This window comes from Protopterus annectens, chromosome 1.part0 (assembly GCF_019279795.1).
Source record: "Protopterus annectens isolate FY-2018-M chromosome 1.part0, PAN1.0, whole genome shotgun sequence".
NCBI lineage: Eukaryota > Metazoa > Chordata > Ceratodontiformes > Protopteridae > Protopterus > Protopterus annectens.
In genome coordinates this window covers 788,535,174-788,557,872 of record NC_056725.1, presented here as the reverse complement: position 1 = coordinate 788,557,872, position 22,699 = coordinate 788,535,174, and positions in this window count along the sequence as shown.

The following is a 22,699-nucleotide window of genomic DNA, read 5'->3' as shown; positions in this document are numbered from 1 at the left end:
AGACATAGGTTCATAGGTGTATACCTGGCAAACCCCACACTTATAAGACTAGCCGTGCAACCAAAGTATGACCTACAAATTTGATTTATATAGGAGGTGATTTACTGACTGCATCTGTCCATCAGAGACATAGGCACCAGACTGGGGTGAATTTCTGATTACCCATCCATTGTTCCATGTTGTGCTTAAATAGGGAAGGGGAGGAACTGTGCTATACATGGCTGGTGAGCCTGCTCCAGAGAATGGGAATTCTCTGAGAAACATGTCTGTCTCTCCATCATGTCCTAGTTATGTGACAAGCAAAATTTAGGTTTTCTAATCTAGTACCTTTGAAGCTGTTTGTTTTGCAGATGTGCAAAAAATTCATCAAAACATGGTCCAGGGATACCTTGTATGCCAGGCAAAGATCACCTCTCAGAAGTCTGCATGATACCGAGTAAAGAGACAGACCTTTGAGGCCAGCAGCATAAGACATTGTATTTAGTCCTTGTGTTCTTTTTGTGAGGAACATTAGTGAATCTGATGAGGGCTGAGTACAGTGGTATGATGACCTCTCTGGACCTAGATGCCTATAGCTTATACTTTTCTTATAAGTTGATCAACATAGAAGGATTTTCTTAATACCTTTGACACATGTTGCTCAAAGGCTAGGTTACTATCTACATGAGTTCCCAGATTCCTGACTACTGAATCAACTTTTAAAAGTGCTTTATTGATGACATAGTTATTCTGGGTGGCAGATTTCCCAGAAGGTATTCATTTGTTGGTACTGAGTTTTACACCATAGCCTTACCATCAATGGTATATGTGTGTTAGACATTCCTGAAGGGTATTCTCAACTTTGTGTCATTCAATGACTACTCCCACTTTCCAATAATCTATGAACTTGGTTAGTCAAAGGCCTTTGGCATTGACTTGGACAACCAAGAAAAAGATACTAGGAAGCAGTAGGCCTAGCACAAACATACCTCCTGGGTCCTATCAGTGAGTCAGCTAGCTATCCAAGATGTTATAAGGAGGTTTATATCTAGTTGCATATGTTTATTGACAATGCCATAGTGGGTTATTATATCAAATGCTATAGCCAGGTCTAGGTAGGTAGTATGCACTGTGTTCCCCCTCACCCATTGCCTTAGTGACATTTTCAAAGAAATCTACCAGAGTCATTAAGCATGACCTTCCTTTGACAAAGCCAAGCTGGGATGGATCCAGTGCCTGGAGGTCTCCTATGTGTTCGTTGATAATTTCCATGATAATTCTTTCCATGACTTTGCAAATAAGACTAATCATACTAATGGGTTTGTAGTACCCAGGATCTCTTGAAGAGCCTCCCTTATGAAGGGGGGCAACTGTTGCAGTCGTCCATTCACATGGCACACAGCCTGTTTTAAGACTATAGTTAAATAATGACCCAAGAGTCCTGAAAAGTCATAATTTATACTGCTCAAGAGGCATCCTGGGATGTTATGAGGGCCCACTGAGGCTGTGTTCTTGGCTTTAGTGAGTGCAGCCAGTACATGCTTCCTAGTTATAGTTGGAGGGATTATGTTTGAGGGTACTTTTTTGAAGATGGTTGAGAGTGAAAGTAGGATAAAGCTGGAAATGAATTTGTCTGCTAACATATTTCCTATATCACCAGGCTCAGTGAATGTGGCACCACTAACCACTAATTCAGCACATTGCTGTATACTGCCCTTGAGGTTTCTGACATAGCTGAAGAAGGCATTCTGGTTATCCTTCACCTGGAATGTTTTCTAATTACCCCTCTAAGATGCCTATTTAGATTGATGAGAGAGTTTTTATCTTTGTGTGAATTATTCTTCCTGATTTTTTCCATATTTTTTCCATTTATTGTATATCCTGTTTAATTTGGGATGCCACCAGGGTGGTTTATTTCTGGGGCTAGTCCTGGGATTTCTTCTAGTAGGTACACCAGCCTCTATGAAGCCACTGACATGGGTATAGAGAGTTTCTGTGAACAATTCAGCATAGGCTGTTGTGCTGTTGGTGTTTGGAGGGGCATTGAATTTTGACAATCCATCATTTAATAAATGGTAATTTGCCTTGGAATAGTTCCTAACTGTTATTTGTTTTAATTGGCTTACAGAGTTTGTTTTGATTTTGAATGAGAGAGCTTTATGGCCAGATATTACCAGGGAGGAAGAGACATTGGGGGTGGTGCAACATTCTCCCTTATTTGTGAGCAACAGGTCCAGTAAGTTGGAGCCTTTAACTCATTAACCCTGAGTACTTTCTCATGGCGTCTCTGTGCTTAACACCAAGCACGCCATGAGAAGATACTAATTACAAGCTGTTACCCCCGAGTGCCTTCCACAAGCGTGAGAAACTGTGCTCAAGATTTGTAGCTGAGCTTAACGTAAAACACACTGAAATCTTAACTGAATGTGTAAATTACCTTATATAGTTATGATTTAGCATGTTTTTACGTTAAGTTCACATTAAAGTTCTTGTAGAAAATCATGTTTAAATGTTGTTGATAAAGCAAGTGGTGGCAGCCAATCGGATTCTTGCAATCCTAGCCACCACTTGCGTCACACATCTCTGTCTTGGAAACAGATGAATAACGTGCCCCATACAAAGTTCAGAAGGTAAGCAAATTACACACCCTAGAGCTGCCCTTGTTTTATGAAAAAAGCTTTTTACAAAACTGAAAAAAAAAACACAAGTTTGACGTGAAAACAGAAAAGTAATTATAATTTCCTATACCAGATTAGCCAGTTTCCATAATACAGAAACGTGTCCTTCTCTAGCCAAACCCCACAAAAATACACTAATCCAATTCATGATGATGTCACACGTATAGCTAAAAATTATTAATCAACAGATACATTGCAGATATGGCACCTCCATCCTTTTACAGGATGGATTGATGAGGTATGTGCGTGCGATGGCAGCTAGATCATATTATTCAGAATAGATGCCAATCTGCAGCTGAACAGCCAGCCATGACTTGGAGGGCGGCCAGTGTTTCTGCCAAAGTGCCAAACAATGAGAAGCATGGTGCAGTTAAAGAAACACTACCTTAGAAGTGCTACATTCTGATCTTTTTGCAATAATAATAAACAAACATTGGCACCAGAACCCAATGAGACTTAATGTTAGATGCAAAAGTGATATAATTTTAAGAGAACACAGGGGGGAAAGTTTGTGCTGAACACCTATCAGCTGCACATAAACTTTATACAACTTTCATAAACTTGATCCATGGGTGCCGGAACTGTAGGGCATGGGGGGTTGAGCTTTTGCATATTAAGCAGCTCATCTTCTATTTAAAAAAAAAATATATAGATGCTGTTGAATACGATTTTTTTTTAAACCCGGCAACCACGAATGGCAAGCAAGCGACTAAACTATGCAGCTGCGAATGCCTTCCATTCGATATTCGTGGCTGCATAGTTGCTTGCTTGCCTTCTATAATGTATTAGCTTCATCTACATATAAAGTATATTCCACCTTCACATGGAGGGCTCTCATGTGTACTTTCTATCCTACATTGTGGTTTGAAAGGGAGCAGAGATGAGCGATGCTGTCTGCATATTCAGGGAGTCTCCCTTTGGATGTCTGCATCTAAACTTTTGACTGCTAATTTGTCTGCAACCAGCAATATGAAGGGCGTAATCAGATGAAGTTCTTGTCTCATGAATATTACACTTGTACTTACTATTAAATGACCAAACAGAACTTGTAATTGAAATTCTGTTTGGTCATTTAATAGTAGTATAATTTACAACTAAATCATATGCGGGCAGCGTCTAAGGAACAAACTACAGCTCTCCGTGAAAGAGTTCACAAAAGGAGAGAACCGGCACCTGTAAGTATCTGGCGACTAGTCAGCAGGATGGGCACTGCCGGAGCTGCTTGTGCAGTTAGAGAAAGGTTGCACTAGGTGAGGGTGCCAAGAATGAACATGTGCTGAGGCAGCCTTAGGGGTGAGGAATCAAGATTCAAGCTCCAGGTGAGAGGTTCATAGATATCTGATCGCTATGAAGAGCATGTATATGTGTGTGTTAGTGGTGCTGTTTAGGATCATAGTGCACTTTGCCTTCACTTCACAATTAACATTTTTGCCAAATATTTGAATATTGTAAAGTAAAAAAAAAAAAAAATGATTATACGGGCAGTGATTTACATTTATTATGTCAAGGAAATAATATTTGACTTATATTGCTGGATTTGTGAAATGAAATAATTGGGTAATTTTGCACTTGAAGGAAGATTTTCTAATCTGAGAAGCTATAACTGTACATTGCAGGGAAGACAGGAAGTTGCATGGATTTTACTAGGGCAAGACTAGGTGGATGTTAATGACTGTTGTTACTTTAAAAAGGCTAATAAGATGCATTAACTGCCATGCAGAGGCCTGCAAGTTAAGAATCTGATAGGTTCATTGGCTCCAGTAGAATGAGTCAGCAGTGCTGAAGTACTGGAATATTAGTTCCTTTAGTTGTTCTTTTTGGTATTGTCTAGGAATGAGAAATAATGCCATCTCATACAAATAGAGGTAACTTGGCATATTGTCTTATGGGGACAGAAACTATATGGTGTGGAATGAGAGAGTAAGAAAGACTTGAAGGGTTGGATGTCTAGGCAACCATTATGATCATGTGAGTGGCTGGGGAGGGGGAAATGATAAGGTGAATAAAACCTTTCTTCTTTTCCACTTTTTCTTTTTCCTCAGTTGTCAGGAGTAACCTCAGGAATGGCTTGCCTGGGATTCTTTCAGCTAGGTCGACAATTGTTTTCAGGCACCATTTATTTCATTATTTTTGTTAATTCTATCCAGAAGGTGAAACACTGTTATTGTGATGAAAACTAGTTATGACTCAATGGTCCACTGCAGTGCATGCATTGTTTGCCCATGTAGTACATGTTTATAATCTCCTCTGAAGGATGGCACGCTCAGGATTGCAGCACCTCCATTCCAGTTATAGTAGATATCTTTGTCGTATGAGCTCTTCCCTATAGCCATTTGACTGTCCAGCAGACAAAGAATGGGGTTTTGTTGAGTTGTGGTTCTTCATAGGATCACAGGAGGTTACTAGCCTAATGGCCCTGGGGGCCTTATAAGCCTAGCCAAGAGTTTATCCCCCAAAACAAACCTCAGTCAGCACCTGTCATCCCTGTCAGTGATCGACATAGGTGGAACCCCTGGGACAGATTTGTGGTTTCCCATCCACTCATCAAGGTTGCACTTGAATAGTGTCAGAGAGGTGCTCTGTTTGACGTGTATGGGAAGTCTCTTTCAGGGAAGGAGCAATGTCTGGGAGACAAACCTTTCTCACCAGCGGGTTTGTTGATGCCGCATATTTGGAGGTGCAGGGGCCTTATCTCCCTGCAGAAAAACAAGTTTAAAGAACATTGATGTTTGACATCTGTCATTTTTGAGATCCTGAATTGCAAGTCTTGAGGTAGTTGTAATGTGGACCTCTCTAAATTCTAAGTTGGAATCAGATAGGCTCTACCTTGAGGTGAGATGACCTGTATTTCTCATTATACTAATTAGTTCCCTGAGTGAAATAAAGGTTATTACTTGCTGGCTACTACCAGCATGGAGCTACCTTATATTTTGGGATTTTTTCTTGGCTTTGTCAGTCATGTGTGGAATTTAGGTGGGAGGAAGGGCTCTATAATATCTATGTGTTATAGTATTTTACTGAATTACTCAGGTCATCCCCCTACTGATGATAATGAGTCTGTGTTACATAGCTACACAAGGTAATATAATGAATGCCTATTCAACAGGTTATGTGCAGCAATTATCACCTGTGTCTAAGCATGCATAACTTTGCAGTAATAAAAGGCAGGTCATTATCACATTAGCAATAAGTGCAGTTACAATATAACACTGAGTCATTATCACTTTTCAGGTAAAATACATAAGTAGAAGTCGTTATCACATTGGTGAATGCACAAGCCCAATTGTGTTTTTTCTCTCTTTGGAGTCATTGCAAGCCACCTCCCTCATTCTTCATCAACTACCAACCCTCCAAAACCCCTGATTTTTTCTTCGTGTGTGTGTGTGTGTGTGTGTGTGTGTGTGTGTGTGTGTGTGTGTGTGTGTGTGTGTGTGTGTGTATATATATATATATATATATATATATATATATATATATATGTCTGCGCATATATGCGTGTATATAAATATGTATGTACATAATGTACTTGCACCTATATACATACACACACACACACATATATATGCACGTATATATCTTGTCAGACTGACTACTTCACTTTGTGATCAGTATGACAGCGGTCTCTCTTGGGAGCTAGGGTGATGAATCTGCATATTTTGCCTGCAGTTCATTTAGAGGCGATTTCTTTTTCTTTTTTTCTTTTTTTCCAGGTTGATGGAGTGGTAGCGAGGCATATGACCCCAGGGGCTGACTGGCCAGCTTTTGTGCTATTCAAAACAGTGGCTGTATGTTTCATTACGGTGCATGTACATGGCAGGAAATGTGACTGGATGGTCATTTGGAAAATGTTTCATTCAGGTGCTTGTACAAACATCAACACTTTATTCAAGGGGTCTCTTGGGTGACTGCTTCATTTCAGGTCTTGTTTCTGGCACCAATCATTTGTTTGGGTGACACCCTCTTGGAGGATGTCCACATCAGTAGAGGAATTGATGACAGCGTCCAGCTTGCAGTCATCTGCAAACTTGGTCAGCTATAGCCCACTGGTTTTGGCCTGCACCTCAGAAAAGTATATCCCAAACAACAGAGGCCCCAAGACCAATCCCTGGGGTACAGCGCCTGTTACAGGTCTACTGCCCGAGGTGGCTTCCTCTAGTTTGACTAGGTGCATTCTGTCAGTGAGCCAGTTTGCTACCCATCTCTAACATACAGATTGATGCCTAGCTGAGAGTGTTTATCTATTATTCTCAAGTGGGGAATAGTATCGAAGAATTTGGCCAGGTCAGGTGAGCATGTCAGCGTGTCAAGTAATACCTCATTTTGAAGACAGTATTGATAGTTCCAACATGGTAAATGAATTGTGCCTGTATGTTTTACACATGTGCAGATATCAAAGTTTGTTTCGGACTTAGGTTATGGAAATTATGATTTTTTTCATATTTTGGTAAATAACTTTGCAAGGGAACATCTGAATGTGCTAAGTAATACCTCATTTTGAAAACAGTATTGATAGTTCTAACATGGTAAACGAATTGTGCCTGTATGTTGTACTCGTGTGAAGATATCAACGTTTGTTTAGGACTTAGGTTATGGAAATTGATTTTTTTTCATATTTTGGTAAATAACTTTGCAAGGGAGCCTCTGAATATGTCAAGTAATACCTCATTTTGAAGACAGTATTGCTGGTTCCAGCATGGTAAAATAATTGTCCGTATGTTGTACACATGCAAATATCAAAGTTTGTTTTGGACTTAGGTTATAGAAATTATGATTTTTTTCAAAGTTTGGCAAATAACTTTGCAAGGGAGCATGTCAGTGTGCCAAGTAATACCTCATTTTGAAGACAGTGTTACTTCTTACAACATGGTAAAAGAACTGTGTCTGTGCACTGTACATATATACAGATATCACAGTTTGTTTAGTCTTGTACGATTATGAAAATTATACATTTACAATACTTTTCCTTATTATGCCCATATCTTTGCAAGGGAGCATGATAATCACACAAATGATGCATCATTTTGAAGCTGACATTCAGACGCACAACTTCTACACTGATATGTAAGCTCTGTCTGTTACAGATGATGAGATATTATGCTTTGTTTATTTATCAATTATGAGAAATATTATATTAATCATATTTATGTGAATATCTCCAGAAAGGAGCATCACACAGTAATGGTTAAGGTATCATTTTAAAGCTGACATTCATACTACCAAATTAAATACAAATTGTATGGGTCTACATGGTATATTGACCAAGATATTGTGCTTTGCTTTTCCAGAAAGGTAAAAAATATGCACAATATCAACATTCCTTGCCAAATATTTAATAATGACTTTAATATGCACTATCAACATTAACACTGTCGGAAAGGTCAGTGTCTGCTGAACAACTTTCGCGTTTACATTTTTAGTCTAGCTCTTATATTTAAAGAGTTATAAACATTTGTTTTCTGTATGGTGTTAGAAATGGATTTTCTGAAAATGAGCTCAGGCTGCACTGTTGTTCCTATGGTGGAATTAAGAAGGCAGCTTTTTCTGAGATGCTCCGGAGTGAATGAGTTAATGGATGTATTTTCTGTTTGGTCAAGAGTATTTGTAATTATAAAGTCCAGGAATCTCTGTACCTGTAGATTTGAGGCCATGTAGGATTCTCAGTATATAGAGGGGTGAGTTAAGCCTCCTGTGAGTAGTTTGTAAGGTTGGATGGTGTCTGATCAACCTAGAAATATGCTTGCTATTGATGTATATCAAGACGCTTTCACCTTTAGCCTTTGTCTGTGAAGCTACTGGTCTAAAAGTGTGGTTGGCACTAAAATCTTGCACTGCCAGAGTACTCTCTGCAGCTTTAAATCATCTCTCAGTAACTGCACAGATGTCTATATTCTCAAGTGTAAGGAGGGCTTGGAAGGAGTATATATATATATTTTTATTTAGGCTCTTGGCATTGAGCAGTAACACATTAAGGTTCAGTTGAGTTGATTTTACCATCTCAGTAAGCTTGTCAATTTGGCATTGCCTAAAAAAGGCACTATGGGAGCCGATAAGCTTTTAGCCAGTATTTTAAAATGTAGAGAGGAAAGTGCAGACCATCACTGGCAAAGCAGCATGGTCTATTAACTATGTCCTACCAAGCTGGCAAATTTGGGATCCCCTTAGAATGACATCAAAAAGACAGCCCGTTGTTGAAATCAATAATTTTTGCTCATACTGTGGCAACATCCTCAGTGATGATAATATGCTGCTTAATGCTAGGCTCATACCAGCCTGAAACACATAGTCTGAGAGCTCCATAATGTCTCTGTTCATAGAGTCTAGGGAGGTACATCTAAGGTCATTTACACCTACATGGACTATCATTGAATCCTACTGGCTCCTGTGGTGTAATGACTTGAGTGTGTGCATGATTTGGTGGATTCTGGCTCCAGATAAACAGCTAACAGTTATCTTCTCTGTCTTCTTCCTGGTCAGAGGGGCATCAGTATATCATACAATGGAGTCCACTGTGAAAAGAGTCCTAGGAAGTGTGTTTGTTGCCTTATGGGCTTAGTGTTTGGGGCTCCAGTGAGAGTGTCAGTATATGTGGGGTTATTTTTATTTCTGCATACTTTTGGGCTTGCTGAGGTATAGCTATTACAACGAGTGACTGAAGCAATCTTGTTTCTTTAAGAAGATTGCTTTTATGTGTCTCAGCATACATTAGTGTGTGTGTGTGTGTTGTGTGTGTGTGTGTGTGTGTGTGTGTGTGTGTGTGTGTGTGTGTGTGTGTGTGTGTGTGTGTGTGTGTGTGTGTGTGTGTGTGTGTGTGTGTGTTGTATGCTATGTGAAGTGGGTGTTGTGTGCATGGTTTTGAAAATCTGATGTGTGCTTGTTGAGACGATAGGAGGTACTGCCAGCCATGTCAGGGAGAAGTAGGGCAGTAGATGCATGACTTGTGCCAGAACAGCTAGCTGGAATTTTGTAAATAATTATATGTCATCTGTATATCAATCTGATTTGTACAGATGCTTGTGCTGAAAATATATTTGTGATCTCGACTTGTGTTAATTGTGTTAAAATTTATTAGCAGTGCACCCTGCTGAAATTAAGAGAAAAGTACATGTATTACTGTATCTGAATTAAATGTATATATATTAATTGAGGACAATGGCACAGCAAAGGTTAACTAGCTGGCTTATTTTAAGAAAAAATAAGGGAAATGTAAATGAGCTGTTAAATCATTAAAAGGTACCCCACAGTACTGAGTAGGACTGGATATGCTGGGTCTGGGACAGAACCTTTGTTCATTACCTCAGTAAAAAAAGGGGAGGCTCCAGGGACTGTCATAAACACTTGTGTATGTATTGTAGTCGTCTATGGTCAATTCCTGTCTCAAACTTCAAAAGGAGATATTGTGGGAACTTTGAGTCAGGTGACTAGATGAGGTCATTCTGCAAGTCATTTTGGATATTATATTTTACAGGGAATAATCTCAGAATATAGAGTATTCTGCTTTGGAAGCCTGACTGGAAAGACTGCTCACATATTTCATCTGGTCTTGCCCGAGTAACTTATTAGGGAACAGTAAAAAGAGTGTTTGTGTCAGCTACTTAGGGCAGGGACATGAAGCACTGGGTTTACAGACAGGGTGCTGGAGGACTTGGCTTGGACACTTGCTGAGGATCTAACCCTATGGCTGTACCAGTGGGGAGTCTTATTGGCGATCTGGAGGGAGACAGATATACAGACATCCAGATCCCGAGCTTAGTGTGTTCCCTGTGTGTTCTTAATAGAAACTGTACTTGATGCAGAGAGGTCTACATCTGGAAATACTGAGTGTATCCATTTGTATTCCAAGTGCATATCCCTCTCTGTTGACAGTGGTGAGGATTCAGATTCCTTGATTACTGGCCCAGCATGGGGGTGACACATATTGGTGCCCATCACATATCGGCAGCAGATGTGGGTGTCAGACTTGTATGCAAGAGTTTAAACTACACTTCTCACATACTCTGTTTGCTTCTTTAAGCATTAAGTGGTTGCCAGTAAACATAAGACAGTTGCTGCATTGTCTCAAGATGCCCATAACCACCAAGCTGGCTACAGCTACGTTAAGTCCTTTGATTGCTGAGCTACAAGGAGGTTGTGTATTGGGGTTAAAAGGCTATTAAGGGTGCTTTTTTGGTAAAGACTAATAAGGGTGCTTTACTGGGGCAGATTATACTAAACTGTACTAAACTCTACTAATTTTAATGTTTACACAAAACTGAATTTTACTAAATTGGTAAATATTGCTATTCGATACCCAACTAGCTGCACTAAGCTTGTCAGAGCACAAGGTATTTGCTGTATATTGCTAATTTACAGGGTACAGTTTTATGGACTGTTCTACAGGGGAAAATTGTTTTCTAAGTGTTTTCTACTGTTTGGAGCATTGCTATCCCACACCAATGTGCAAAATGTATGCACAGCACAGAAAAAAAAAATAAAAAACTAAGCAATGAGCCCTCTGGCCAATTAACAATTACACTATGAACCCTTTTGTGTGTTTCTCAACTCAGATAGACTAAACAAACAATTTCTGCCACAAGATGAATAAACCAAGTCCTTCTAATATAAAAAGACAGTAGAAGAGACCCACAAGTGCAATGCTACCATAAACCAATTAACCAGCTAGTTGGAAATTCCTTCCTGAATGTGATTTTAAGACAGTCTTACAGCAGTAAAAATGAGAAGAAGAGCATTTTTTTGTACTAGAAATTCAGTGAAATGCACACATAAAAGCAACAAACAGTACCTGTCAATCAAAATAACTTAAATATGTGTGATCTAGCAATCAGAGGTGCTTAACTTTGTCTGGATGGCACTGGATACAAGTAAAATGCTTCTGGAATGCAGGCTAGGACTCAACGCTTTGCTGAGCTCTGAGAAAATGAGTAGGAGACAGTATGTAGTAAAGGACGTTTACTCAAGAGCAATACTGGTTTGCTGGGTGAGCACTCAAGTATTATAGATGCATGGAAAACAATGGGTGGGAAGAGTACATAAATAGCTTATACAGCAGACAATAGTAATGAAAGAAGGGAGTAAGGGACTGTGGAAATCAGATTAACATAAGGGGTGGAGTCCAGAAACAAAGGTTTTTAAAACCACCAAAGTGAAAGGGTGGAAGAGTTAGAAAAAAGTTACAGGAACAAGCAGACTAGCTAAAGAGGCATCCAAACAAATAGAGCTAGTATTGCAGCTCTTTCAGAAACTTTAGCCTATTGTGTTAGTGGGAGATGGGGCAGAGATAGAATGCATCTTTAAGCAGGTAAATGATAAGCAGAATATAAAAACACTTAAGTCCAAACTGGAGCAGAGACAATGTTCTCACCATTTGCCCATAGCTCTCAACCTTCCATCGCCAAAATGAGGAACACTCGCCTTCATAATGTGGAACAAATGGGCAAAATGTGGAACGCATACTAATGGCTTACTAACAACTTCAACTAGGAAGGTCATAGGATGGTTACAATATGCTGGTTTTACTTATAAAGAAGATCCTTTAATGAATTAATGATTAATTTCAATTTACCATGGATTTCACTTTAAAAAATTCCTAACACTGAATGTGTGACAAACTCTTTCAATGTGGAACTTTGAGGAATTTCGAGCAACATGAACTTTTTAAGACCCCAAATGATGTACGCTCTTTGTAATGAGGTACACTTGAGAGGTATGTATTTGCCTTCTACTACAGTTTAAGGCACCAGACTGTGCAGAAATTTACCAGTTACACTGTTTATGGAAAAATGCAGTAATAAATGACTAAGGCACAACTCTGTCAATAGTACACAGTCCTGCCACAACTGGAAATTAAACTACAAGACTATGGCCTAGCAGGGTTTAAAATACAAACGAGTAGCATTTAGAAGCAATTCTACTTGTGAAAATAGAAGTGCAGAATAATGTAGAAACACAATCTTCTAACATCTGCTAACTAAAATACAAAACTAAGGTCACAGAGCAAACTGAAAAATGCAAATGAATAACTTTTTTGAGACTAAAACATGGAACAGAGCTGAAAAGTGCCAAATATCACCACACAGGTCACTATAAGTACATCTTAACTATTTAAGCATTGCACAGAGATATGAACTATGCTACAATAGGTCATATGACCTGGGCCAAGTAATTTATAGGTAGTGCACCTGTCAGGGTGTGTGTGCACATATAATTCAAATCACCACTCCTATATGCCATGGGCACAGCTGTAAGCCCATACAAAGTCTACATAGCAAAGCTTCTAGCATGTTTATATTATAAATGGAAAAAAGATGGGGTGATAGGACATTCAGAAAAGGGAAAGAAAAAGCAGAGCAAACAGAGAAACAGAATGAATAACAATGGGAAGGGATGTCTGGTGTGAGAGTGGGAGAATGAGGGTATTTTTCTGTTTTCCAACCATAGATCTAAGTTGCTCTTCAATCTGGCAAGGGTGACCATTGTTTTATGTGGCTGGGGTGGATGTTCAGAGCAGTAGTATCCTCTGTGAGATATACCTTTCCCTCTAAACCATTCTGTTTATTTTGCAGAAAAGGTTTAAATTCCTAGACCAAGTATTTTTCATGCCATTTGACCTGCTGATGTGTACTAAATCCATCAGTATTGGGTTAGAGTTACCTTGTAAGCCAGACACAAGTCACCTGTAGCAGTCTGTAGGATACTAAGTATAATGACAGGGCTTTAAGTAAGTCTGTTTAGGACATGTTGTTTAGGCCTTGTGTAATTTTAATAAGGTATTTATGTGGGCATTTCAGTTGCTCAATATGTTTGGAAAGATACATGTCAAAGGAGCTACTATATTTAATGATTGGACTAATGGGAGTTGAGTTAAGGGTATTATGACATTCCTAGATCTAGACACAAGCCCTTTGTTTATAACCTATGCAATATATAAGGACTTTCTTAAAACAATGGGCACATGTTGGTCAAAAGTCACTGTCCACATAAGCTCACAAATCCTGAGCAACTGTGCCAACTCTTAGGGGAGTATTGTTAGTGGTAGTTCCCTGAGATACACAACTTCCCAAAGGATACAAAAATGCATTTTTTGGCATTTAGTTTTATTTCGTGATTTTGGAACCAATTATTTATTTGGGATAAACCTTCCTGGAAGATGGCTAAGTCATTTGGGAATTCATTGTCTGCTCCTAACTTGCAGTCATCTGCAAACCTACAGCTGGTCCACTTTGGTATTGGTTTTTACTTCAGAAATACATATGCCAAACAGGAGAGGTCCCAACACAGAACTCTGGGGACTTCACTGGTGACTGGTCTCTTTGTAGAGGTAATTTCCTCAATTTGTATCATCTATCTCCTGTCTGTGATCCAGATGGCAATCCAGTGGGTGACATAAGGTTTTACTCCCAGTTTATTTAGCTTTCCTACTATGAGTGGGGAATTGTGTCAAAAACATTGGCCAGGTTGAGGTATATGGTATGTTCCATTTTGCCTTCATCCATTGCTTTGGTGACCTTTTCAAAATATTCACCAAGATGAGTAAGCATGACTTGCCCTTAACAAATCCAGACTGAGATGGGTCCAGTGTTTGGAGGTTCCCAATATCCTGATTGATTAGTTCCATGATAACTCTTTCCATGGCTTTGCAAAAGAGGCTGGTTATACTTATGGATCTATAAGTACCTTGGTCTGTGAAAGGGTCTCCCTTAGGAAGGGGAATGACTATGGCTGTTTTCCATTCACTTGGTACAAAACCTGTATGAAGGCTGAGACTGAACAGTGTTATTATGGATGTAGGTTAATTGTACTTCAGGCTATTTAAGATGCATCCAGTCATATTGTCAGGACCCATCAATGTAGTATAGTTAGCTTTTGATAGCACTTTGCCTTGAGATTGTGTTTGGCTTGGGAAGCTATTTTAGCCTCAAACTTGGTTTTGGTGGATTTTACTAAGCATATGAGTTGTTTGTTTATTTCAGTTACAAGGGCTCTAACATTCTAAGAATAACATTTCTTACTTTTGTCAAAAATTATTTTCCTTTTATTATAAAGCTTGTTGATATTATGGTTCTATCATATGAATTTGTTTCTGGAGTTTGCCCTGCACTTGTTCCTGTGGAGTATAGCTATGTCTATGCAGCTGCTTACAAGCTGGTATAGTGTGGTGGTGGTGTATATTTCCACATATTCAGTGGAGTTAACTGGGTTTGGTGGGGATATAAAGCATGCCAATGTATCACTTAGGAGTAGGTAGTTTGTCATAAAGAAATTTCTAAAGGTACCTTAGGTGGAAGGGATTTCTAGTTTCAGTTTTATTTCAAAGGAGACAGCTTTATGGTCAGAGCTAACAAACAATGAAAATATGCAAGGGATGGTCCAAAATTCTGTCAAATTACTGGAGACACTTACATCCAACCTAGCATCCTACTCATGGTATACTTAAATGACCTCTCTATAGACTGGGAATCCTACACAGCTTCAACTCTATAGGCTTCAGAGATTCCTGGATATCATAAATACAAACACCCGTGACCAAATGGTGAATAGGCCCACTAGAGGCTCGAACATACTGGACCTTGTACTCACAAATATGGGAGAACACCGCTCCTCCCTAACATCTCATCCTCTCTGGTAAGGTCCGACTAAAAATAAAAATCAACTCCATAATCCCAGTAACAGTTGGGAACTATTCCAAAGCAAATTATCTTTTATTCGGTGATAGTTTGTCAAAACTGAATGCCCCACCAAACCCAGAGAACACAACAGCCTATGCTGAATTGTGCTCAGAAACTCTGAATAATGTGTCAATTACTGGATACAGGTAGCTATACCTATTAGAGGTAAGCACAAAAATATCCCCAGAAACAAACATTGCTAGTTACATCCCAAATTAAACAAGATATTCAAAAAAGGAAGAAAATTATGGGAAAAATCAGGAAGGGTAATTCCCATAAAGATAAAAACTCTCTCATTAAACTAAATTGGCAACTAAGAATGCTAATTAAGTCAAACAAAGCCAACAGTGAAGCTGTGGATAGCAATTAAAAAAAAGAGTTGAAGGATTTTATCTGGGAAGGGAAGACAGCAAGGGTCAAGTGGGATAAGCAGATTTTTCCAATAGAGCAAGGCAGACTAGGATTACCCAATTTGAGTTGGTATTTTGGAGTATCTCTTATACATAGCAGAAGCAGTAAACTATAATTCAAAGTGGAAAGCAATGATGATGATAGAGGGGGGAAGCTCAAGAAATAAGGAAAAATTGGGATTTTGGATGCACACTCTTAAGGAGAACAACAAAAATCATAGAGTATTATATTCATAAAATAGCAGGGAGTATTCTAAGAACTAAACCAGCATGAGAATGGAGAAGAGATTCTACCGACAGGAATGACTGTGGTTAGGGATACAGATATTAGGCAAGAGGGGGATGGAATTTATTGGAGCAAACTGGAAAAGGAACCAAAGTATCAAGCTCAAATAACTAGAAAGGGAAGTTAATAGAATGGGAAGAGGCCAAGAATTTATTTGGACTGTAAGTTAGAGATTGCCTTCATTAGCAAGGATTGATAGTAGAGTATAGGAAAATAGGAAGAAATAGGGGGGTCCAAAATCAAAGACCAGCAATGGTAATGTTTTTAATAGAATTTAGAACAGAAGCTGCTGCTAAAAGAGAAATAATTAATAGAGCATATAAAACATTGCATGATAACTATAAGAATCAGTCAGAGGAGGTTAGAAAGGATTGGGCAGAGAGACTGGATAAGCAATTCACAAAGAGACAATGGGGGAATATATGTAAATCTCCCAAATATGCAACAAAGTCTAGAAGATTTAGGATCTTTGCCTGGAAGTGTTTACATAGGTATTTTATACTCCTAGTAAACTCCAAATAATTTTTCCTCAACTGGATAGCAAATGTTGGAGGTGTGCCAGGCAAGAAAGAGGTGGCTGGGAGAATATTTTTGGGAGTGTAATGAGCTGGAAGACTTTAGGGATTCTCTGTGAACCGTTTTGTCTGAGATGCTGGGTGAGGAGATTGGATTGACTTGGAGATGATTTTTATGACAGAATCAGAATTGCCTAGACATAGTAAAGCCTTGGTGATGGTGAGTCTAATTATGGTGGTGCCAAAAAAAAACAATTACTAGAAAATGGAAATCAATGTCTATACCAACTTTACTAGAAGTAGTGAATATAATAACAGAGATAAAACAACTGGAATTGGGATCTTTAAAAAATGGATGGAGCAAACTACATAGAAAAAAATGGGAATTGTGGGAACAATATATGCAGAGAAGTTATGAGGTTTAAGAGGCAGGATTTGAATGAGCCATAAAATGCTTAACTGACAATGACTGGATAGATTATAAGTGATGTATAATGTTTACAACTGCAGTTGTTTAAATGATATCTGTGGTGTATTACATTTGCTACTAAAGTGGTGTCAATGTTGTTTGTTTTTCTTTTATATAAATGTAAGATTGCCTATGTCATAAGTGATAATTTAATAAAGATATTTATTGGGAAAAAAGCCAGCAGTAAGGTTAAGATAGCCTCCCAGGTGAAAGATAATCATAAGACCTTCTTCAGCTTTGTCAAAAACCTCAAGGGCAGTCCACTACAATGTGCTGAAGTGACAGTAATACTGCCACATTCACCAATCCTGGTGATACAGTGGACCTGTTAATGAACAAATTCAGTTCTAACTTTATCCCTCCTCACTCCAAACCATTCCCCAAGAAATACCCTCAAACATAACCCCTCCAACTATTACTAAGACACATGCCCTGGCTGTGCTTGCTAAACCCAAGAACACAGTCTCATTGCATCCTAATAGTATCCCGGAATGCCTCCTGAATAGTCTAAAACATGACTTAACAGACCCCAGGAGGCAATATTTAACTATAGTCTTTAAACAGGCTTTGTGCCATGTGAATGGAGGACTATAACGTTCACCCCCTATATAAGGAAGGACCTTCAACAGATCCAGGAAAGTACAGACCTATTAGTCTAATTAGTCTTATTTGCAAAGCCATGGAAAGTATTATCATGGAAATTATCAACAAGGACATGGGAGACCCCTGGATATTGTATCCATCCCAGTTTGGCTTTATTAAAGGAAAGTCATGTTTACTGAACCTGTTGGACTTCTTTAAAAAGGTCACTAATGCAATGGATGAGGGTCGGACTACATTCTGCATACTCACGTCTGGCTGAAGCACTTGATACAATAACCCAACATAGGCATTGTCAATAAGCTTGTAGTATTAAGCATAACCTCCTTTATAACATTCTGGATTGCTGGCTGGCTCATGGATAGGACCCAAGAGTTTAGGATCAGTGAGGTCATCTCCACAAGGAGGTTAGTCACCAGTGGAGTCACTCAGGGATCTGTGTTAGGCCCACTCCTTTTTAGCAAGTTTGCAGATGATTGCAAACTGGGAGCAGTCATTGAATTGCCCCCAAAACAAGAACACCCTTCAGGAAGGTCTAACACAAATGCTTGGTGCCAAAGCCATGGCTTAAGAAGGTGGCCGCGGTGGCGGTGCTGTGGTATCATTGTTGCCTCACAGTAAGACACTGTCCAGTTCAATTCTCAGCTAGAGCGTCTTCTGCATGGAGACATGTGTGAATGGGTGCACCTTCGTTGAAGGTTGTGCATCAGGGCTGGCAACTCGGCACATAAAAATCAACTGCCAATCATTAGCGGACTGGAGTTCCACTGTGGCGACCCCTAACTGGGAAAAGCCGAAAGACACAAGTACCTTTTGGGAAGGTGGCCGCCCCAAGTAACTATGCAGTAGAGGCTTGTGATGTCAAAGCGGGGGCGGGGAGTGCAGGAAGCAACTGAATGGGTGAAGCCAAATCAGTGGGGCAGGGCTGTATTTCAACAAGTCAATAACAGCTACCTATGGTCAAACAGATGTGGTCATTCATTTTCATCCATGGACTACTTCAGTAAAAACCCACTAATTATAGCCACTTTACTGACTATAAACATCTTAGATGTCTAACTGCAATCAACGCTGTTATCTACTAGTCTCCCCTGTAGTCTCCCAATGCCTTCCACTATTTTCCCCTCATGCTCAGCCCACACCATCCAGACAGATTATTTCTTTCTTGCTTTTTCATACTTCAGCTTAATCTCACCCCCTCCATACTTTTAAAACTCTACAACTGCCCAAGACTCCACTGTAATTTAAGTGTGAAGGAAGTAACTAAATTAAGATGGACGTCTGCTAGAACCCTAGAAGACAAAGAGTTGTAGATTGAGGAGCATCTTAGATTTTTTTTTCCTTACTTTTTTTACTTAATGATGATGGCCTGAACAAAAAAATCATGAGTAAGGAAATATATTTTGTCTTTCTGGGAACAATGCCCGACTTCCTACACATTCAAAAAGAGTTATCTTCTGTGACCACTCTGGTGTTAGAATGTGATGAAAAGTAAAAGAGCAAATACCAGGAGGCATATATTATACTGCTGAGCATCTGGGAGAAGAAACAAATGCACTTGGATAAAATCCGTAAAGAGAAATGGACTTAACTTAGAAGAAATGAACAGCCAAAAACCCAACAGGGAACCAAGTGTTGTTACAGGGCAACACTACTCACTGCAACATTCTGCCAATGATCAGTTATCCTGCCCAGACCACCACAGACAGCTATTTATTGAGTGCAATGCTGAGACTTGACTCTTACAGAAAGTAAAAAAAAAACTGTGTGCCCTACCTTTGCAAAGCCATAATAATAAATGCTTATTTAAAACAAATGACATTAGTGTTGGTCACCTTTATCCACAGTCAGTTCTTGCATCCAACAACTAAAGCCAACTTTATTGACTGAATATACCTCAGATATCAGATGTAAAAAAATAAAATAACATTTGGACAATGTGATTTATTTTAACTCCACGCCTATACACAGATGTGGCCATCAATTATTTCTACTTGTATTCCTTCAGTAGTTTAACCATGTATGCACAAGCAGTAAATGATGCCATTTCCCCATTGATGCCTATATTGGTTTGTTCATGTCTGCAAAAGCACTTCACTGACATCAGAATTAAACATTTCCACCAGCAGCCCCTTCAGCAGATTATCTAGTCTATACAAGCACAAAAATGAAACAGTTCCCACAGTGACCCCCTCACTAGTTTGTCCATGTATGCACAAGCACTTCTCTGACATCAAAATGAGTAATCTCCTGAAACAGTCCCTTCAGTAGTATGTCCATGTATGCATTCTTTCACACATACACACACACACACACACACACACACACACACACACACACACACACACACACACACACACACACACACACACACACACACACACACACACACACACACACACACACACACACACACACACACACACACTCTTTCTCTCTTTCCCTACAGTTTACACATAGTGCCAGGAAAATAATTTAAAATAAATAAAAAGAAAAAACCCTTTCCTGCAATCACGTTTCCTCGTTCACATTAACTACTTCCTTCCTCTTAGCACAGGCTGCCTCAGTTACCTGAGGCAGCCTGAGCTAATAAGAAGGGTATAATAGTGAAAACAATGCACTCTATAAGCATAAACTTGAGTGTACAAGTAACAAAATATATATTTTTTTTATTTTAGAGTGCTTTCAATCCAAGGAGTGGCCCTTGGGAAAGCAAGTTTGAATACTGTGAATTGTTATGGCAGTTAAAGCTAGACAAGTACTGCCCCTTGGCTTGAATGATATGGTTTCATTGAACAGTGTACTGAAATTAAGGGCAGCTAAATTATAGATACTTTATGCATTAAGATTTTTGTTTTTCTAAGGGGTTTTCTCATTATTACTGTTAACATTTACTTACTGTGGTGGTGGTGCTGCGGTAGCGTTGTCACCTCACAGTAAGACGTTGTCCTGTTCGATTCTTAACTAGAGCGTCTTCTGTGTGGAGACATGCGTGAATGGGCGTACCTTCACTGAAGGTTGTGCATCAGGGCCAGCAACTCGCCATGTAAAAATCTACTGCCAATAATTAGTGGACCGGAGTTCCACTGTGGTGACCCCTAACTGGGAAAAGCCGAAAGACACAACAACTGTTAACATTTACTTGTTTATTTTTATGAGTATATACATGTTTTTAACAGGAATATTTTACTTCTTCAAATGTTAACTTTTCTGTTTAGTTTTTTTGATTTTGTGGTATTTATGGTGTTGGTTTCATAAGTATATTAGTTGATTGAGGGAATTTGCATATTTGTCATGTGACTTATGGTTATATAATTGAATGCATTATATTAATGGTGCTTAAGCAACTATTAGTTCTGATGAAGTCCCATGTTTCAAAGGGATGAAAGTGCTTAACTTTAAGTTATTAGCAAACTTGGCTGATTACTTTTTCGGCTTCAGTTGCTTTATATCCTGTGTGGTTTCCCCCAGCTCTGCAGTGTCTCGCTTGGAAGGTTTCCTTGGTATCCATTTTTTATGGTTTGTTTTTTTTTTACTGAGAATTGCTCTCATTCTCTTGGGCTAATAGGAAGGGCTCCTAGCTGCATCATGCAGTAGTCAATTGAATCGCTCATTGAGCGACACTTCTGTCACTGCCGAATACTGCCATCAAACCCAGTAGAGATCAGGAAGCCTACTATTGGACTGTTTTCCAAACAGCATGGTAATTGTAAGAAGCTGTTTTTTTTTTTTTTTTTTTTTATGTCAGATCTCCTTGGAACTCCCTGCATATGCAAGTCCAGAGTTCTGAGGACCCAGAACACAACAAAAGTCAATTATTATCTTTAATTTAAAAATAACAGTTGGCTTTAAAAATCAGCACATTTTTTTTTTTTTTTTTAGCTGGGGAAGGGGAGGCTGCAGCCCAGCAGTCCAGTACCATGAGCCGCCCCTCTAAATACAACATCAATGAAACACCCCCAAAATTTGATTTATTAGTCAGGGAGTAACCAGTTTTTGATCAACATGTGTCCAAGGTAGCAAGAAAATCTTTCTGTGTTGCTCAACTTATAAGTAAGGACGTGATATCGACATCCGGAGAGGTCATCATACTACTGTACTTGGCCTTCCTCAGACTCATCATAGGGTATATTGCTCCCTTCTGTATGTACCATGACACATGCAGCAAATGGAATGTCCACAAAGTTCCTTACAAGAAGAATACAGGGAGTAAACACAGTGTCCTACACTGATCTCATCAAAGCCCTGGATCTTTACTCAGTATCATATAGAATTCTGAGACATGATTTTTGTCTGGCATAAAGGTATCCCTGCATCCTGTTTTGCTGAACCATTTTTGCATATCCACAAAATACACAGCATCAGAACTACTAGATTAAATTTTGCTTATGACATGTACAGGACATGTTGGAAAGACAGATGTGTTTTTCAGATAATTCCCATTCTCTGGAACAGGGTCCCCATCCATGTGAAGCAGAGTTTCTCCCTAACCCAATTGAAGCACAACTTAGACTAATGAATGGGTAATTGGACATTCACCCTGGTCTGGCGCCTATGTCTCTGATGGATAGAGGCAGACAATTAAACACTCCTACATAAATCAAATTTGCGGGTCACATTTCAGTTGCATGGCTAGACTGGTAAGGACTCTAATGGTCATTAGCCTAGTATACACCTTTGAACCTATGGACATGGAAACAAGATAGCACTTATGGTCACTCTAGGATGGTAAATCATAAATGCATGTATGACTAAAGAAGAAATTATGGAACCTTCTGAATTTTGTGAAACATGGGGTCTAAGTTGGTATGAAAGCTGAGTAGGAATATTATGAAAAAAATCTTATAAACCTATATGAATTGGAAACCAGCACAGAAGTATACTTAAGTATTAGTTATGATTTGCAAGGATGTTAATGATGCCTTTGAAAATAACACACTTTAAACCTTCTAAACAAGCTAAGCAGCTTGAAAATATGTTCTAAGATAGTTAACATGGTGAAATTTGTGAAGGGCTATAACACATCATGTTAATGAGTAATTTCCAAAACTATTTTTGTCTGATGTCTTTGTAAGGAATGTACAACAGTTTAGAAAACAT